The sequence below is a fragment of the Suricata suricatta genome, chromosome 6, assembly GCF_006229205.1.
Source record: "Suricata suricatta isolate VVHF042 chromosome 6, meerkat_22Aug2017_6uvM2_HiC, whole genome shotgun sequence".
In the NCBI taxonomy this organism is placed as follows: Eukaryota; Metazoa; Chordata; class Mammalia; order Carnivora; family Herpestidae; genus Suricata; species Suricata suricatta.
In genome coordinates, this window is record NC_043705.1 from 85,973,141 (window position 1) to 85,990,018 (window position 16,878).

The window sequence follows — 16,878 nt, forward strand, 5'->3', positions numbered from 1 at the left end:
TCTCTGAGCTGGACTGGGATTTGGAGCACCAGTGCACCTTTTAATTTCTCTTCAGTGTTTCTCTGAAGAGCCCCAGGTAAGTAGAGGATTAGGGAACCACTAGTTAGTTGGAAATGTAATCTTAGTCACCTTTTGGGGTGAATAGACATGAAAGTAGGAGAATGTTGATATGGAATGGTATTATGAAAAAGGATCCAAGAGAGTTCAAATCCTGCTCTGCCAATCAGCCTCCTCCCCCTGAGAGAGTATTTATACACCTAGTACAAGAGCAGAACTGGAATTAAAGTACCACTGCTTTAATATCTAGGCAAGTATCTTAGTAGCTTTCTGTGACAAGTTTTTCCAAGTCACCTCCCCTCCTCAGATCTGAATGAGGGACTGGAATGCCCTATGGGTCTGCTTGGGAAGAGAAGACACCCGGGCCCTAGGGAGGTCTGCTTCTCCACCTAGCCCCACCAACAGGAAGAGGATGGGGGATGGCTGACTTGCCCTAAAGAACTAGTCATGTCAGGAGACATGGTAAAACCCTCCTCAGATCAAGCTGACCCTAATGAAAAACTACCAACCATTGTTTCACTCTCCAGCCCTTTTCTGCTCGAACAATTAAGAGTTGGGAAATTAAGCTCTGGGTCCTAAAATGTAACCCATAAATTAAGGTTGACTTGTTTTCTAAGATACTGTTGCCAGACTCTAAGATACTGTTGCTAGATCCCACCCAGAAGTTCTTGCTTCTGTGCACCTGCTTTGCCTCCTCTTCAAACCTATGATTGGTCACTTCAAATTTCTCCTAAGACAAAGACGTCTGTGCATCGAAATATGATTGAAAACCATAGAATGCTGTAAACTATGATTGATTACTTATTTTATCTTGCCAAAGCCCTTAAAAACTCCTGCTCAGCAGCGCTCTCTCCTGAGGACTTACCACCAACACTCGGGAGGGGCCATTTGGTTGGACTAAAATAAACCCACACACCATCTCCATTTGTGTCCATGGGTTTCACTCTCGGTGACTCGCTTCAGGAAGGAATGGTCTAACAACCATTCCATTGAAGTGAAAACCTTCAAGGTACAGTAACCCTACCTAGACCTCATCCCACACTCTGGCCGGCGATTGACTGATCTTCCTCCCTGTGGGGAGCTATGGAGAAGGTCGAGAGACACCCCCGCCCCAGCCTGGAAAGCGAGTTAGAGGCTGATAAAGAGCAGATTTCCACTATATAAGTATCTCTTTTCTGGGCAGTGCCCCCCAATCCACAAGGACATAAAGGGGATCACTGGAAGTTGGTTTCATACGGGCCTATGTTTCTGGTCATACAGACTGGGATGCGCTGGCCAGGGTTCTTGTCATATGAATATGGAATTTGCTTTGATGGGGAGTTGGTCTTATCACATAGCTAGGCTTACAACGTGTGAACTTGGAGATTGCAGGTGGCATCTTCTAAATAAACCCATGGACCAAGTTGCAGAGATAGTAAGTTTTTCTAGGAGGAAAAAAAAAATGAAGCAAATGCACAGAGAGAAGCAGGGAACATCCTGATAGCTTACTTTGGCTTTGTTCTAAACCTTTCTGAGGCTCCTGCTGCATCTCTGTCCTGGGTTTTTAGGAACTACATCTACTTTCTGTGAATATATTTCTTTTTACTTAAGCTAAGGACTTCTTTTCCTTCTAACCACAAGAACTATGTCTAATACAGTTAGTAAATAGACTTTAAAAAAATTATTTCATGCCATGCATGTTCCTTCTCTAACACTATTTTTATGTTCTTGAAAAACCTGGACCCTAAACTATATCAGGATTGCATTCATCAGCAATCCCGCTCCAAGTTATTTATCCGAGAGAAATGAAAATTAGGTTGACACGGTGGCACCTGGGTGGCTCAGTCAGTTAAGCCTCCGACTTCGGCTCAGGTTATGATCTCACATTCATCAGTTCGAGACCCCCATCTGGCTCTGTGCTGACAGCTCAGAGCCTGGAGCCTGCTTCCAATTCTGTGTCTCCCTCTCTCTCTGCCCCTCCTCCCTCACACTCTGTCTCTCTCTGTATCAAAAATAAATAAAATGTTTTTAAAAAATAATTAAAAAATTAGGTTGACACAAAAACCTATACGCAGATGTGAATAGAAGATGTCTTCATAATTACCAAACAGTGGAAACATACCTGACTTTCAACACGTGAATGGATAAACAAAATGCGGGGCATCCTTACCACAGAATACTATTCGGCAGTAAAAACGAACAGGCTATGATACACATACCACTTTGGATGCACCTCAAAGGCATTGCACGGCAGGAAAGAGTCCATCTTTGAAGTGGATGTATGATTTCAGTTAGGTGATGTTGTCAAAAGGATAACGCTACAGTGACAGAGATCAGATCAGGGGTTGCCCGGATGTGGGGTATGACGCTGATGGATAGCAGGCAGGCATTTTCCCTGCTGACAGATGGGACTGTTCTCTATCCTGATGGTGGTGACAGTGAAGCAAAGGTACGCATGTGTTAAAATTCACAGCGGGCGCCTGGGTGGCTCAGTTACTTAAGTGTCTGACTTTGGCTCTGGTCATGATCTCATGGTTCGTGGGTTCGAGTCCCATGTCAGGCTCTGTGCTGACTGCTAATTCAGAGCCTGGATCCTGCTTCAGATGCTGTGTCTCTTTCTCTCTCTGCCCCTCCCCTGATCACACTGTCTCTGTCTGTGTCTCAAAAATAAATAAACGTTAAAAAAATAAAAATAAAAATCACAAAAGTGTGCACCAATGGTCTGATTACTTATTTGTTTGTTTAGGGAGATAGAGAGCAAGAAGGGGAGGAGCAGGGAGAGGAGAGACAGAATCCCAAGCTGGCTCCACACTGTCTGAGTAGAGCCCGATGTGGAGCTTGAGCTCGCAAACCATGAGATCATGACCTCAGCCAAAGTTGGGTGCGTAACAGACCGAGCCACTCAGGTAACTCTGCTTAGTCTTTGTCTTAACCCTACTGTCTAAGAAGATGTACTTGGTCCTAAGAGGAAATAATCACTGGCCTCGGAGTTGGCTTTACGGGTGTGCAGCCTTCCAGATGTGCACTAATGACAGTGGCTGCTGCTCTTTTATAACATAGCAGCAGCCTTGGCCACCATGGCAAAGCCCTAGCCATGAACCTGCAGCTTCCCCAGAGACAAAGGATGAGTCTGAGGTATGGGTACAGGGTTGAATGGACAGAAGCGTAGGATGAGCAGCTCCAGAGAAAGGGGAGAAAGGAGTCCAAGAGAAGCCCCAGACTTGCATGATGGGGTGGGGAAGGGTGTGGGGCCAGTCACCGGATTGCAGACTCTTCTCCAGGGCACACTGATGGGAGGCTGTAGGGGGACCAGGCAGAACCCAGGGATCTCTGAATATTAGGAAGCAGGCTCTAGGACAGTTCCTTGAAGCAGGAATATTCTGGGCTGGGAGTTGTTGCTGGGAGCTAAGGATGGTGGAAGAGCATTCTTTTGTTGTAAATGGTAGCAACAATTTATGCCTGCTTTGGAAAGATAACAAATTTTGATGTGAGATGTCAAGGATTAGCTCATTAAATTCAAAGCTTAGGATGAAAGGAATGCATTGGAAGGTTCTCAAGGGAAGTTCTCCATTAGTTGTGGGGTTGCAGTGAGAGTCGATGCCCAGCCTGAGCTCTGCTCTCTTCTCTTTCACTCCTGGTTCCGTCCAGTGCCATAAGGGGCCTTGTACACCCTCATGTGGACACACCAGTCTGTGTGTCTAAGCCGTGTTTACACTTCCCACAGATGGCCACTTTTGGATACCCTGTGGGCCAGAGGTGTGAATGTCACCAGTACAGATGACTCTTGGAAACATGGCACTAGGGAAGAGGGCCAGGAGCCTTGGAAGTGGACTTGGGCTGTCTAGGCAGTAATTCCAGATTATGATTTCATGCATGATCTCAGTATGGGGGATTGGGCCTGGGTGGTTGTGTGTTCCTCACCCCTCAGGGAGGGCTGTGGCCAGAGGAGAGCTATATAGGACCCCTAAAATGCAGAGCTCAGGGTGGGGGCCCCTCCTGCTCTAATCTAAGAGAATACTACTTGGAACTGCACTGATCAATATGGTATTCATTAGCCATGTGTGGCTATGGACATTCAGATTCATTAAAATTAAATACAACTTAAATTCACTTCCTCAGTTGCATTAGCCACATCTCAAGAGCTCCATAGCCACATGTGGCTCGTGGCTTCTGCACTGGCCATCACAGATATGGGATGTTGCCATCGTCACAGAAAGGTCTATTGGACAGCACTGGTCCTGGAGGCTCAGAGAAGTTGAATGATTTGTCTAGGGCCATCTAGCTGGATTGGTCTGGAGCTCAAATTTGGACTTAAGTCTGTCTGATTCTAAATCCTCTGTTCATTTTCTTTCCTTGACCTTGAAAGAGCTAACTCGACCTCTCCCAGTCTATTCCTTAATCCGTAAAACAAAATAAGCCCCTCGAATGGCTATGTTGAGGATTAAAGAGATCTTACCTATAAAATGCCCAAAACTGAGTAGATTGTCATTGGATTTTAGTAAATCTGGTTTCCTTTCCCAGCAGGAAAAAGAAGCAAAAAAATAGCTTAGGGGATGAAAGGCGCTCCCTGGTAAACACATCAATGATTATACACCTACATTGGAAAGACAACTAATTTTGATAAGAGATACGAGGATTAGCTAATTAAACTCCAAAGCTGGCATTTTTGTTTGAAAGATAAAAATAATTTCACATGAAACTGGGTGTTTTTTTTTTTTAAAAGGTGTGGGGAGTGTATTCATTCTCTGATTATTTATAACCAAGAGACAGGGAAGAATCCATTAGACATTAAATTCCACACTTAATAGCTGGATCCGTTTTCTTATAAATGCTACTTTCAAGAGGAAAAAAGGCTTGCTTCTGAAAATGTGTTATCATAGAATATCAAGTTAAGTCTCCTTGACTAACTGTGAGGGTGCTGGTGCAAGCCTTCACCTCCTGTTCGGTCACCTGGTGAGGTCTTGTCTCCTCTCTGGGCTCACTGTGCCCTCCGGGAAGAAAGGGTTGAATAAGGGGATCTTAGGGGCCTTTCACCTCTGATGCTACAGAATTCTACACCAATTCTAAATAATTATTTTAAATTTGTTTTAAATGAGAAGAAGTTTGCTTTATCTCACAAATCACCAATGCTTAAATATGTTTGAGAAATCCATTGGTAGGGGAAGATTTTGTGCCATTTATTTGTGCAAGTGGGATATAGATTCCCCCCCTTTTTTAATTTTTTAAATGTTTTTATTTATTTTTGAGAGATAGAGAGAGAACGAGCAGGGGAGGGTCAAAGAAAGAAGGAGTCACAGGATCCGAAGACAGGCCCCAGGCTCTGAGCTAGCTGTCAACACAGAGCCCGACGCAGGGCTCGAACCCAGGAACCGTGAGATCATGACCTGAGCCGAAGTTGGTTGCTTAACCGACTGAGCCACCCAGGCGCCCCCACCCCCTGCCTTTTTAATTACAACTCTGATGAAGAAAACTTAGACCAGCCAGGCAACAGAATTTGATCTTCTAGATTGAAAGAGAGCATATGGCTCCTTCACTGAGGGAAGTTTCAAGTGCCCATAACGCTGAAGATATTCCTCCCTTCCTTCATCCACTGATTCAAACAATTTTTATTTAGCTCTGATAATGTGTACCAGGCAGTGATGGGCACTGAGGACGAGACCATGAGCAAAGAGGAGGGAGCCCTGCTCACAGAGCCTCCGTACTGGGCTGGGAAGACAGATCATCAACAAGCAAAGAAAGATACAGTGTGTCATGTGATGATATACACTAACAAAGCATGAATCAAAGGTGAGGTGCTTGTGATAAGGGAGATGGTGATATCTTAGATATCTTCCCAATGTGATGGGGGGAGATGGTGATATCTTAGATCGGGGGGATTGGGGAAGCTTCTTTGAGAAGACATTTGGCCAGATTCCTGCAGGAAATGAGGAAGTGAGTCTGGTGCAAGAATGTTCCAGGCAGGGGGCCTGGCAAAAGCAAAATCTTAAGATGGAGAATGTCTTCACAGGTTTGAAGAACAGAAGGGCTGACCATGGCTAGAACTGGGGTGGACAGTTGAGCAGGCCAGAGAGGGAAAGGAGGAAGGGGTGAAGTCAGAAAGCTGATCAGAGACTAGATCACAGAGCTGCAAACTATGGCCAGTGAGCCAAATCCAGCCCGATGGGTGAGTTTCTAAATAAAGTTTTATTGTCACACAACCATACCCATTGGTTTGCTCTTATCTGTGGGCGCTTTCACACTGCAGTGGGAGAGAAGGTGTTTTGACGAAGACCTTATGGCTTGCAAAGCCTAAAATATTTACTATCAGGCCTTTCACAGGGAAAACTTTCTGTCTCCAGCTTTGGATTATTATCTGACTAGTGCATCTTTTACTATATCACCTTATTTTCAATCTTTCTGTGCTATGATAACATGTCACAAAACAGAATAAAGCTAGATTTTTTCCCCTAAACAACGTAAGCATCTGTTTTAAGTGACCTATATTTGAATATGTTTCCACCATGCTCTGCTTTCCATTTAACCTATCCTTCTTTCTCTCTGCTTATTTTTTTCTTGATTACTCCATTCTTTTGTATTGATACTTTTTTTAAAAAAAGATTTTTATTTTTAAGTGATCTCTACACCCAACGTGAAGCTTGAACTCCCAACCCTGAGATGGAGAATTACACGTTCTACTGAATAGCCAGCCAGGCACTCTGATTCTTTCTTTCCCCCTGCCCCTTTCACTTTCGGTTTGTGGATTTATTTGTAAAAGAGTATACAAATAAGGTTGACATGTTCTGGTTTAGAAGGTTCTGGATTAGAAATTTTCTTAATTAAAATTTTTTCTAATTTAAAATTTAACTCCTAGGGGCACCTGGGTGACTCAGTCAGGTGGGTGGCCGACTTTGGCTCGGGTCAGGATCTCATGGTTTGTGGGTTCGAGCCCTGCATTGGGCTCTGTGCTGACAGCTCAGAGCCTGGAGCCTGCTTCGGATTCTGTGTCTCCTTCTTCTCTGCCTTTCCCCTGCTCATGCTCTGTCTCTCTCTCTCAAAATAAATAAACATTTAAAAAATTTTAATATATAAAAGTTAACTCCTAATATGAGAGCTTGCTTTGTAACCTAAAGAATGTATAGAAAGCAAAAATGCAAGACAATACCAAACTTAAGTAAGAATATAATAATTGAAGCCTGTAGTGTCTATGAAACACCTGAAATTGGTATCAGTAGAAGTTATAACCTCTGCTTTAAAATTTTTTTATTGTGGTATACAAACATAAGATTTAACAACTTAAAAAATTTTTTTTCCTTTTAATGTTTATTTCTGAGACAGAGAGAGACAGCATGAGTCAGGGAGGAGCAGAGAAAGAAGCGGGCACAGAATCCGAAGCAGGCTCCAGGCTCTGAGCTGTCAGCACGGAGCCAGACGCAGGGCTTGAACTTACGAACAGTGAGGTCATTGACCTCAGCCAAAGTCAGACACTTAATGGACTGAGCCACCCAGGTGCCCCAAGATGTAACATTTTAACCCTTTGCAGGTGTACAGTTCAGTGGCATTAAATACATTCATAATGTACAACCGTCACCACCATCCATCTCCAGAATGCTTTTCATCTTGTAAAGCTGCAACTCTGTACCTATTAAACAATGACTCCCCATCCCTCTTTCCCAGCCCCTGGCAACTACCACTGTTCCTTCTGAGTACTGACAGTTTTTTGAAGTTTATTTATTTATTTTGAGAGAGAGAGAACATACAGACTCGTGTGGGGAGGGGCAGAGAGAGAGGGAGAGAGAGAGAGGGAATCTTAAGCAGGCTCTGAGTTGCCAGTGCAGAGCCTGACACTGGGCTCAAACTCAAGACCATGAGATCATGACCCGAGCCGAAACCAAGAGTCAGAGGTTTCAGATGCACCAGAGTACTGACATTTTTAAGATTCCCTTTTCCCCTTCAAATCAAATGCACACAGGATTTATATGTTGTAATAGGTTAACTTTGCAAACATTTTTCCTGGCTGAGTCATGTAATAAATGCCAGTGAAAAGATTTCCCCCAGAGCTAATTTTTTGTTGCTTGATTGGTTTTTTTTTAAGTAGTTATCACCCCGTCAAGCCTGAACACCCATTTCCTGCACCCTGTCTCCCTCTGCCTTGGCTTGCCACCTCCTTTTGAAACAGTACACTCTCCAGCTGCTTCCTGACAAAAGGGTGCATGGGAGTGCCAGACCGTGCATTTCTGAAAATATCCTTAATCTATATTCACACCTGATCAGCAATTTGGCCAGTTCTAGAATTCTCCGCTGGAATTGATTTATTTGTTTTTGGAATATTGAAGACATTCACCATTGTTTTCTAGCTCCCAGTTGAAAAGTCCAAAGTGATTCTTACACCTGATCTTTTGGATGTGACAATTTTCTTGCAGCAAGATTGAGAGATATCTTTTGCCATGATGTTCTGAAATTTCACAATCCCGCGCCTTGGTGTGAGTCTATTTTTTTCCATAGCATTGGGCGCTGGGTGGTTTTTCAATCTGGACTCTCTTATTCACCTGGGAAGTGTTCTCGGCATATTTTGAATAAGACTTTCTCCCTTCTATTTTTCTCTTTCTCTCTTTTTTCCCCCCTTAAAGTTATTAACATTGGGCTTCCTGGACCTCTTTTTTTTTTTTTTTTTTTTCAATTCTCTACTTCTTAGTTCTATTTTAGGGAAGGAGGGGGCAGATTTCCTCAACTCTATCTTCCAGCCCTTTTATTGAGTTTTACATTTCTACTTTTTCCCCAGATTTTTTGTTCTGTTTCTTTTTATAGTATCTGATTTCCATATCTTTTCATGTGTTTCTGAGAATATTAATGATAGCAAATGGCATAGGGATTTTCAGCAGCAAGGCCATTCGGCCTACTTGGAAACCCAAACACCTGCTGAGGGGAGTGGGTGAGCAAGGTGGGGAGGGGTGCTCCGGGAGAGGGAGTCTTTTGGGAGGAAGGGGTGAGAAAGAAAGAAGATAAGATGATGCAGTTTCTAAAAGTAATGGATTTTGGAGACAGTGGTGGGCAAAATGATTTCAAAGGAAATCTGATTGGTTTTGTGCCATGCAATTTCCCCTTTTGCATGCTCCTTAAGAGATCTTGGAATACAGACCTGCTTTACTTTTCAAGGCTTTTGTAGCTGTGTTTTGCATTTCTTTTGGATGTGACCCAATGCCTGGGGCTACCTTTAGGGCAGCCCGTTTTTATTTGGATTACACTGGATTCCCCGGGGCAATCTGATTCTCCTGGGACCTCATTTGGGAAGTTACTGTACTACTATCCTAGTCAGACATCTCCAAATTAGAGAGAATTACAGGTCCAGACAAGCAAAGTAGCCATTTCTAGACCATGATTAAATAGCACAAAGCATTCTTCAGAGATCCTCAGAAAATGCAGAGCTTTGTAAGAAGAGACTCCAAGAGGTTGGAATTCAGGGAAGCACAGGAAATCCAAGGAGAAAACAAGACACACATGGGACCTGAACCGACGTGAACAGAAAGTCTTTTGCTTTCTGAGATAAACGGTTATACCTATAAGATTTTGCTTATAAGGTTTTAAGAAACGTTTAGGAAGAAGAAAATGGAAATTAGTCTCAGAACTCTGTTATTCCTGAGCATGAAGCCTCGAACAGGTGGCTGGCTGCCGACCCAGAACGGAGTCAGGAAATCTGCATCGGGGCCCCTCACCTGCTTACGCTGGGCCCGGGCTTAGACTGTTCATGGTCTGTTCAGAGTAGGGGCATGAGGCCTCTCACTGATGTGTTGTCTTTATAAAGTCTCCCGCTAAACAGCTCATTGACAAAACGGTGTGCACCAGAGAGTCCTAGTTTTGAGACTTTTCTCTGTGTATACCCAGATCTGTTTGCATAGAAAACAGATAGAAAAGTACAATGTAAATGGTGCACAGTATCATTTGTATCAGGCTCTACATGGTTTGAAATTTTTCTTGTAGCGTGTCTGTATTTTCTAGATGGTTTAATAGGCGATGGTTACTTTTTTTTAATCCTATACTTATTTATTTATTTATTTGAGAGAGAGAGAGAGAGATGGGGAAAGAGCAGCAGAGAGAGGGAGGGAGACAGAGAATCCCAAGCAGGCTCCGCAACGTCAGTATAGAGCCCCATGCAGGGCTCGAACTCACAAACCGTGAGATCATGACCTGAGCCAAAATCAAGAGTCTGATGCTCAACCTTAGAGCCACCCAGGTTCCCGGAGATGATTACTTTTATCATAAACTAAAAAGTTAGTATTTCAGTGACAATAATCATAGCTGGGGTTACACCAGCAGACATTTGACAGACACCCTAAGGCCAGGCTTTGTGGGAGGGACCTCACATGCATCATCCTATGTCTTTCTCAGGGCATCCCAGCATCCGAGGGAGCAGAGACCTTCCTTAATGCTCTTTCTGCAGAGAAGACAACCCAGATGTGGGTTCACATCCCTCAGTTCCTGTTGCTAGCAAGAAGTAGAATTAGGATCTTGGTGGCTTCCCAAGGTCACTTTTTTTTAAATGTCTGGTTTGTTTGTTTTGCCCTTATGAAATGTTTCCCAAGGAAATTCCCTGCAAGGAAAGATATTCAATGCAGACTTTTTTTCCCTCCAAAGATGTTGTGCCTTCTAAAATGACAACTCTATAAGAAATATGTCTGCATGTGGCACAGTGTGGAATAAATTTGCATGTGTAAACAATCCTTTTACATGGGGCACATTATAAAGTATAAATATATATATATATTTCTTTTGATTTTCCCTATGCCCTTTGAAGATATTTTAGTCCTAGAATAAGAGATGCAATTAAAATAAAAAAGATCTGTCTGAAAAGCCAGTGTTTCCTTGGCATATCAGCAGGACACCAAATTCCTACCATTTTAAAACAAAAATACAACAGACAGACTGTTCTGGCAATCTTCAGAGTCCAGAGCCATAATCTCAGGTTTTGAAAAGTGAGCAAGGAAAATGTTATTCAGGCCTTGGACCTCTGATGCGATTATATTTCCTGTCTCCCCAGGCCAGTGATGGGCTTGTGTTGTTATCAGGGCTCCCCAGAGCCAAAAGGGTCCTGCCTTCCAGGTATCTGCAGCCTCTGAGCCAATGAGCCAATAGCTGTAAGATTACCACACACGTCTTCATTTCTGTCTGGACCACGATCACTTCTGAGCCTCGAATATAGGCTTTAGAAAAATGAAGCTGACTGTTTCTTAGAAATCATTTACTCAGAACATCAAAATTATTTTTCTGTGAGGGAGGTTATTTGGGTCTTTCTGACCAGGTCATATTTCAGCCAAGAAAGGGATGCACATGAACTTAAAAAAGAATACTTCTGTTCAACGGTTAAAGGTCATGACAGATTATTCCACATCTCCCCATCCTATTGTCCTCAGAGTTTATCACCTGTTGACTTTGTCAGTCCACTGTCTACACATCCCAGAGTGAAACGAACCCTCCTCAGATCAAGCCTGTGTTTTACATCATTCAATAGCTCCCCAGTCCTCCCAGGACCCAGTCTAGCCCTGTGGGTGAGGCATTCAAGGCCCTCCTGCTGGGCCTTCTTTGCAGCTTCGCCTGTAGCAAATGCCCCTCCCCATTCACCTGCACTCCATTCACTGAAAACTGCTTGTCTCCCCTCCAATATGCCATGCACCCCAAAGATCTGTGTTTACTCATCTTGTTTCCAGTGCCTAGAATGCTAGCCTGACTTCTTGTCCCCCTGAAAACTTTTGTTAAATTGAGGTCAAATGCAACCACTTCTAGGAAGCTCTTCCTCATGGTCCCTGCTTCCTTCTTCTGTTTCATGTCTTCTGTTGACGTACCTCCTCCGGTACTCCGGGCCTCCATGTACCCCGCATGCCCCTCCAGTGCAGCGCTGGGCACACAGGTTTGTGATTAGGAATGAGGAATGGTAGCCAGTATAGATTTTGAGGTCAGATGCACTTGGGTCAGGAGTCCCTACTTGGGTCCCTACTTGCTGACTGGGTGACTTTGGGCAGGTTATCACTCCTGTCTCAGTCTCCTCTCCACAAACTGGAAAGTAATAGAACTCCTTGCAAGGTTGTGGAAGCCAAAGGAGGTCATGCATGTAAAACTCAGGCATGGTACCTAGAATATTGAAACTTTCAGCGAGCAGCCCTGCTGTCTTTATTTCTATCGTTGATTGGCTCTGTGTCAGCAATGACAGGATCTTCAAGAGTAGAATCTTGCCTGGTTCGGTTCTCTAACATAAGAGCTCAGCATGAGGCCTGGCTCATCCAGGCATTGTTCAGGAAACTTTCTGGATTGCTGAATGCAAAGCCCCTGTGGAGAGTTGCTATCCTGGAATAATGGGAAATCAATATTCCAGTCCCAATGGGAGTTGATACAGGTATCTAGCGCCCTCCCAAAGCAGAGCTGGCCCTCAGATCCCAACAGGAGCTCACATTTGCAATGCTAACTCCACTTCTCTGCTACTCTGCAGGCTCCTTTGCAAATTTTATGCCTCAAAGACTAGAGAATAATTTGTGCCTTTGAGGCCCAATTCCCAGGGACTTGGGAAAGAATCTCTTCTCTCCTCTTGGGGCCTGGGCAGGCAGCAGGTTCGAGGGGGCTGGACTATGCCTTCGTGGGCTGCAAGGTTCTGCTTTTGCCACCTATTGCTTCTTGAGTCTTGTTCTGTGAAATGTGGGTGGAACCGTGACTCCCAGGACTAGCTGCCTGGCAGAGAGCAGGGGCTCCATTAGTGAAACATTATTAACTGTGATGTTTGATAGGATTAAACTCAGTGGGAGTCCTGGTCCCCCTGCAGCCGGCCTTTTAGGTGAAATGATGGGACCTGCCTGGTGGCAATGCCATTTGTCTAGAGGCTGAGGGAGTCCCAGGAGGAAGATACCATGCTTGGCCAAAGTGTTTGGCCAGTGACCAAGTCTTAGCCATAAGAGGGGAGTGAGGCTGTGAAGTAGACTGTGCTACTCCCCACAGCCCTGGACCAGTGCAAGAGTATGCATGCGCAGTAGTGGGCAAAAAGGTGCCATTCTTCCGTCCCACTTTGCTCTGCGTTCTCGTGGCCACTGACCCTGGGTGAGTTTGGGGTACTTCTCCTGGACTGCTCTGGCCGGTGCGGGCCTCTGGGGCCTTCTGGGACGACTTGGGGTGCTCTAGCCATGGTGGCAACAAGCCAGGGCAAAAGGAATCATTACTGCCCTTACTGACTCATTTACACTCACAGGCCGGGACAGCTGAGGGAAGTTTGGGTTACAAACCTGGGCACTTGCAAGCATAAGGTATTGCTGGCAATGATAAAAACAAGCAGGGAATTTACCCTCCACCGTGGCTGGGGTGCCCTCTTGCATTTAAATGTGATGAGTCTCAGAAGAGCTTCCCTCAGAATAGTAGTAGAACTTCATATTCAAAAACATCTTCAATTTCCCTCATAATTAATTATAATTATAATTGTTCTCTCCCTCTTGTCATGCTCTCCAAACTGTGAGATGATGAGATTCGATTACAATTTGCATATATTAGACTTGAAATAAGACTTTCTTCCATTGTGCCAGTCTTCCTTGCAGGCTTGGCAATGGGAGACCCCTCCTCCCTAGACCCCGACCTCCTGACCCAGCTGGGTGGATAGGCACAGGTGGGGCGGAGGGATGGAGGGGGCAGACAGGGTGACTTAAGCTGAGCGTTGGAAGTTTGATGTTCAAGAGGGATGGTACCAGGTAGAGGAGAGGGAAGTGGATCGGGACAGAAGAATGAACGCTGACAAGGCATGGAGACTTGCGGGTGGCCCAGGCTTGCAGGGTGATGCGTAGGGGTCCCCAAGCAGAGACTGACAGAGCACTGCTGGGGATAAAGAGGAGGTGGGAGTGGCCAGGTGGGCTGGGACCTGGCAGCGCAGTGAAAACACTGGTGAGCTGTGACCCACCTGAAGGCGTCTCTGCCCCTTGCCTGCTCCAAGGCACTGGTTAACGTTCGGTTGTCCTTGGATCCCTTCTTTCTGTGGCCACTGGAAGGTCAGGCACCCCAATGCCCCTCCCTCTGACATCAGCTCTTCTCCTTTTCTTATCTGCACTTTTAGATCAATCTGCAAGCTTTGTAGCTGGAGGTTAGTTAGGAAAGCATTGTGATTGTTTGGTGAGGTCTTTCCTAGGGGCGGGGCTGTCTTTGGATCAGTCACTGGGCAAGACTCCAAGATGCCAGTTTTGAGGTCAGGTAGGTCAGTCCCATTTCCTCATCTGCAAAGTGGAGCCACTTAGGCCCACATACAGGGATCCCTGGAGGCGATGAGCACCCTTTGCCCTCAACTGATGCCTCTTGACAAGAAACTGGGGAAATGGGGGAGACAGCCACACAGCATGTGCTGAAAGCAGCTTGTCCAACAGAAGACACCATGCAGTGGGGACGAATCCAACAAAACTCTCCTACCAGTTGTTGGATCTGTATCCTCTGCTTGAGGAGTGGAGGCATAATTCATCCGCGGCAGAGCTGGCATCTGGTAGGGGGAAACGTCATCATGGGCTTTTGGGGTTCGCACAAGAGACAAGTCTGTTCTGGGGACGAAGAGGCAGTCGTGGATGTTAACTGGCTTTGGGAGCAGGTGGGGGCTGAGGGCAGCCAAGTGGCTTTGTAAAGTGGGGAGCAGAAGAGATGGCTCGGGTCTGAGCGGGAGAAGACATCCGGCAGAGCCAGCAGGCTGAACCACAGACAGACAGTGGCTGTGCTCTTGAACGGACGGGCTCCAGAGCCCTAGTTTATCATATGGAAACTTCAGTGTGCTCTTTCTGGAAAAAAATATATATATGTGTCAATCCACAGACTATCTCTGGAAAGAAAGATAAAGAACTAAAAGAAACGGTTCTTTTTTGGGATAGGAAACTGGAGCGTGAGGAAGCTTTACTTTCTAACCACATACTGTTTTGGGTATGTGTGCTAATAAAGTAATCTCAAGTACCAATTCTCTTGCTTTGCTCCAGAATTTATCTGTAATAGCCTCAAGTCTAGTAAATGCCAAAGGACTCAGCACTCAGCTCCGTGCCATCCCCAACATGTGAAAGGAGGGGCTGGTTTCTCCCCATCTGGGAGAAGGAGCTACCGTATTCCTGGGGGTGAGGGAAGAAGCAGGAAAGGTATTCTGGATGAGAATAAGTGACACTTGTGCCGAGGGAGCCCTCAGAAATGTTTGGGAGGAGGTTGGCTTTCCCGTGGTCCAATGGGATGGGGACTTAGGTTACTTGGTTTGGCAGTTACATTACAGAAAGAGTGACCTCTATGACTTTGAAAATACGGAAGCTGTCAGAGTAGAGCAGATTGCCATGTGAGAGAAAGAAAAGGAAGGATAGATCAGGCACACTAGCTCAGAGCTAGGGGTCATCACATGGGTACAGACCCGTGTGCCTCTTGGTGAACAAGCACAAGTCCATGGTCAGATGAGAAAGTGAGTATCCACAGTGATACAGATATCAGTCAACCAGTACGACTGAGGAAATGGAGAGTTTGGGAAAGTGGATGTTGGATAAGACACCCTCTATTATATATAACTATTGAAAGGCGTATGCTCCCCCAAATCACCTCACCACCTGTGGGATGTACCATACTTTGGAAAACTCTATCATTTAGCCATTGGGTTGTTTTTAAAAAGTTCGTCAGTGCTTACTTTGAATCCAGCCTGTATTAAGTGTTGGAGGCAGAGAAAAATGATTAAGGCTCAGCCTTAATACTCTCAGCATGGTGAAGGAGAAAATAGCAATGGGTAGCAATCTCATTTCCGGCATCTCCCAGAGCCACAGAAGTTGTTTGAAGTATATTTGGAAAGAATGTGACTGATGAGTCAGGCTTCTCAAGAAAGAGAACCAATAGATTATAGGATACGTACGTAGGTATGTTTGCATTTTAAGGAATTGGCTCATGTAGTTATGGAGGCCGGGCAAGTCTAAAATCTTCACAATGAGCAAACAGGGTGGAGATGTAGGAAATAACTAATGTTGCTGATCACGTCTGAAGACCATGTGCTGGCCGAGTCCCCTCTTACTCAGGGGAGCTCAATGTTTGTTCTGTTCAGGTCTTCAGCTGATTAGACAAAGCCCTCCCAGATTTTGGCAGATAATCTGCTTTACTCAAAGTTCACTTATCTGAATGTTAATTCATCCAAAACACACCGTCTCAGAAACATTCAGAAAAATGTTTTACCGAATATCTGGGCAGCGTGGCCCAGCCAAGTTGACACAAAAATTTAACCATCACAGTGTCATAAGCCAGTCCTGCTATTTCAACTTATTCCTCTTTGACACCCCTCCTTTATCCCTGTCTCAGAGACATAGATCTTTCCAGAACCACCGTCTGCTCTTTACAAGCCACTCATGACTCCTTTGCCTATAGAGGAAATCCAAACACTTTCACAAGGCATGCAGCTCATCTCAGTGTGGTACTACTGTTTCCAGGCTTGTCTCCCCTACTGTTGGCCATGTGTCCATTTATGCAGCCTTCTGGGACTTCTGACCTTGTCTAAACCTGACCTCTGAAGGCTGTCCTCAGTACCTAGAGTGCCTTTCTTCTCTCCATCGGATGCATAGCCTTCAAGGTTCAGCCTCACAGCATCTCCCTGGGGAAATCTCCCCAACTCCATAACAGAATGAGTCTCTCCTTCGTTTGGGACTCCTTAGCATGTTGTGTGTCTCTCTGTCACTGCACTTGTCCTGCTGGATCAGGACTGTCATTTATATTACCTGTTTCCCCCTCTGGAAGGGCAACTCTGGGAGGGTGGGGGCCACATTCTTTCTTCCTCATACTCTTCTCCCTGAGGCCTGGCACATAGTAGTGACTCAGTAAATAAGAATGACAGAATGATGGAATGATGGCTGTGGGGAGCTGGTG